The sequence below is a fragment of the Gossypium hirsutum genome, chromosome A09 (assembly GCF_007990345.1).
Source record: "Gossypium hirsutum isolate 1008001.06 chromosome A09, Gossypium_hirsutum_v2.1, whole genome shotgun sequence".
In the NCBI taxonomy this organism is placed as follows: domain Eukaryota; kingdom Viridiplantae; phylum Streptophyta; class Magnoliopsida; order Malvales; family Malvaceae; genus Gossypium; species Gossypium hirsutum.
The window spans coordinates 62,119,863-62,123,747 of record NC_053432.1 but is presented as its reverse complement, the minus strand read 5'-3'; the positions used below and the strand labels follow the sequence as shown (position 1 = coordinate 62,123,747).

At 29.7% G+C, this 3,885-nt stretch overlaps 1 long non-coding RNA gene across 1 annotated transcript; it reads right to left on the bottom strand.

Moving 5' to 3' along the window:
- Nucleotides 1-1,361: 1,361 nt before the first annotated feature.
- LOC107889108 (uncharacterized) lies at nucleotides 1,362-2,981 on the bottom strand. The gene is made up of 2 exons (XR_001681638.2): nucleotides 2,443-2,981; nucleotides 1,362-2,092 (listed from the first exon to the last, which is right to left on the bottom strand). It is a non-coding gene; the product is annotated as an uncharacterized lncRNA (long non-coding RNA).
- Between the last annotated feature and the right edge of the window lie 904 nt (nucleotides 2,982-3,885).

The window sequence follows — 3,885 nt, the reverse complement described above, 5'->3', positions numbered from 1 at the left end:
TTTTAATCAATAAATCATAATGAATAATATGGTTTCTCCTTACTAAAAATTATCTATATTTTTCAAATAATAATAAGTTAATAATTCATATATTAAATATAAATTGTTACATGTAAGAAAATTTTTCAAATTTTAATTGATACGTACATAAATAAACACATGACAGAGTTTACATTAAATTTATTCAAGAATCAAGTTAAATTACGATCCGGCTAAAAAATAATTCATGCTTTATCTCAAATTGGGCCTGATCCGCTAAATTATTATATTGTTCTAATAATAAATTGTTAAAAGAAATTTATTAATTAAAATTTAATATTTAACCGATCAGTCTAATCTAATTAAATAAATTATTAAAAAATTATAAAAAAAAATAATTCAATTTCCTAATTCAACCGGTCAACTGATCCAATACTTTTTTTCAGACCAAAACCTCAGTTAATTCTTGATCTAGTCAATCGATTCAAACAATCTATAGATCTAATTGATTACAATGTCCACATTCTGCAAAAGAAAACCCAAAAGAACCCAGTTAATTTCTGTCTATGACCCAAATTTTCCATTGGGCCTTAGTTAGAGCCTATGGGCCTAATTTACTTTGATTTGTTTTTCACTTTTCTGTGTCTAAATTAAATTGGCCCATACTACTCCAAAAATAAAGAATATCCAACAAAAGCTTCAAAAAAATGAGTTCATTTAAGAAAAACTTTATTTATATAGTTTTAACTTATATTGTGATTTTTTAAAAATAAATTTTACTTGATAAAATTTCTAAATTACTCATGATCTCTCAAAACCTTAAAACGAAAGATAATATGTGCTTAAGCACATTCAACTCATGTGATGTCCTTTAAATTAGTATAATAATAACGGTATTAATTGTAAAGAAAAATGCTTTTGAATTCTTTAGATGGTCATAACTAAAAATATGTTTGAATTCTTTAAATGGTCATAACAAACATTGTCTAAACACTAAATTAACTTTGATTGGTTGTTTTCGTTATAAAAATTAAGTTAACTCCCATTAAGTTAATTTTTTGCTAATCAACAAAATTAATATAAATGGATTTATTAATATATTTACTACTATTAAATTTTTTTCAACTTCATAAATAAAGTTATAAATCCAACACATGTTTTTATAATATTTTTTTAACTGTCACATGACCTTTGGTGTGTCATCAGGCCTTTGCGGTAGTCAACTACAGTAGCTAAGCGGTCTAAGCTGGGAGTATAACAATTATTATTTTAAGTGAAATGAGATAATTACACTTATTTTTATTGAATTTTTTTTGATATATTAAATAGAGTGTTTAGATTGTTTGAAACTTAAAAATGGCGTAATAAAAAAAGAATATAAGTTGACTAACGACACAATATCACCATTGCCTCATTAGAGAAACCCGAGGTTCATGCCCTTGCTGAAATACTAGATCTTCAAGGCTCGTAAGATCCATAGAAGATATATTAGGAAGACCCTCTAATGATACCCATTAATCCATCACATCCCATAGACCCCTTTGTCTAGCTCCATTAGGTCAACTCCAACAATGCCCTAAACTAACACATGCCACCCGATGTTGGTACCCAGGAGAAGATAACTCAAGTGATTAGGACTAATCTCAGCCTCCATTTTCCTATGAATACACCCTCGTCACCATGATAAAGGAAAAAAAAAACACATACAACTCTTGCTCTATCACAAACACTCAAGTCTAATGGTTCTACACACCGTTCATAGTGTGAACTACCCTCATCCTAATAGCTCTCCACATCCCCACGTTTGAACTGCGACCACAAGCTACCTTATACATTTTGTGTTGTAACTATCACAGGCCTATTTTGCCCGGCCCAGGCCCAAATTAGACAGTCCATTTACAAAATTTAACCCAAATACAAGCCCAAGATTACAAGGCCTCATCGGCTTAAAACCTAAACATTATCAGCTAGGTAAAAAAAAAACCCTAGCTTCTCCATATGCGTCGCTCTTCCTCGGGCGCACCACCTGCGCCTCGTCCCGAGGCCTGACCCTACCACTGTTTCAGCAAAACACCAAAATGACCAAGCCCCTGCCCCGTTGGCCCCCCTAGGCCTGCAAAACAAGAAACAAAAAGGGAAACAGAGAAGCAAGTCGACAGAACAGAACAGAGAAAAACACAGCAGTAGAAACAAAAGGAGATAGTGACTAAACTGTAACACAATCGGCTATAAAAGAGCCATGATTTATCAATGTAAAGAGGGACTTTGGAATACAAAAAAAGAAAAGAAACAATATTTGCTAAAGAATAAAAACTCACAAAGGAATAAAAAAAAAAGTAAAGTTTCTAAAGAAGGTTGTACCTTTATCTGTTGTTCTTTCTTTTTTGTTACCATTTTTCTTATTTTCATTATCAAGAAGAAAGAAAGTACAGAAAATGGAGGAAAAGAGAGTGAAAGTCTCACCTGGTGGTTCGTCCGTCGCCACCACAGTAGCTTTTTCGTCAGAATCAGTGTTCTGATGAAGGGGGCTTGGGAGAGAGTTGAGAGAAAAAAGGGTTTTGAAAGTTTTTTTAAGGGGGCAGCAGAATACAATTTTTTTAAAAAAAATTCACCTTTATAGGCCCGTGTAACGGCTTCGTTTGGGGCTGAGTCCAATTGCCCCAAAACGGCGTCGTTTAATCCCCTGACCCATGCGTGCGACCCGACCCGCCAATGGATCCGCGTGTTTTCAGGAAATGACCTATTTATGCAGTTAGTCCTCCCTTTTCTTGCGTGTTTTCAATCGGATCCCTTTTCTTTTTTATTTTTAATTTCGCCCACACGATTTATTTTTCTTCCATTTTGGCTCAATGAAACGCGGCGTTTAAAGGAGGTCTAGAATATTATGCATCTAATCCTTCCCTCCTTTACGCGCATTTCACTTTAGTCCCAATCTATTTGTCAGTTTATTACGATTTAAACCCAAAATTCTGTCTTAATCCCGATTTAATCCTTTGCTTAATTTTAACCCTTTTTATGAATCCATTTTATTTTAATATTATTTATTTATCTATTATTACTGGCTTTCACTTTTTTAAAATATATATCGTGTATACATACATTATTATACTGTCATCTTATTTTCATTATATTGTATTCTTTTTTGTATTCTTTTTTATTTTATTTATTATAAATCTTTCATAGTATTTATTTTGAACAGTTTTATTATTATTTATTTTAAGTTTTTCATATAGTATTTGTTTTAAATTTTTTTATCACATTATTTATTTTAATTTGTATTGTATTATTATTTTAAATTATTTTATATATTATTCACTTTAAATTGTTTTATAAACTATTTATTTCAAATTGATTTATACTTTATTTTAAAATTTATATATTTTTTGTTCTAAACCGTTTCATATATTATTTATTTTAAACCTTTTTATATATTATTTATTTTAAACTCTTTATTTTGTATTTTAAATGGTTTTATTCATCATTTATTTTAAACCTTGTTATATTATTTACTTTTAAATATTTTTATATTATTTTAATTCATCTGTCTTTCATTATTTATGTTGATATTAAAATGACATATGTTGTATGATTATTACCAATATGTGTATTATAATTTGTTTATCCGTATTTTCATATTATTGTCATTCGTTAATGTGACATTTTATTCATAAATCATAATGCCATGCTCGACATTATCATTCCACTTTGTTTCATCAAAATTACCTCAAAAGTCATGTTTTTTATATATCCATAATAGGTTGTTTTATTTTACTCCAAATAAATTATGCACACCGTTAAGTGTCATGCTCGTTATTATTCAAAAGGAAAGTTTTTTAAATGAGGCAATATTTCATTTTTTTGGAAATTCGAGAAATCGTGCTCTAACTTACTGGGTTTTCATTTTTT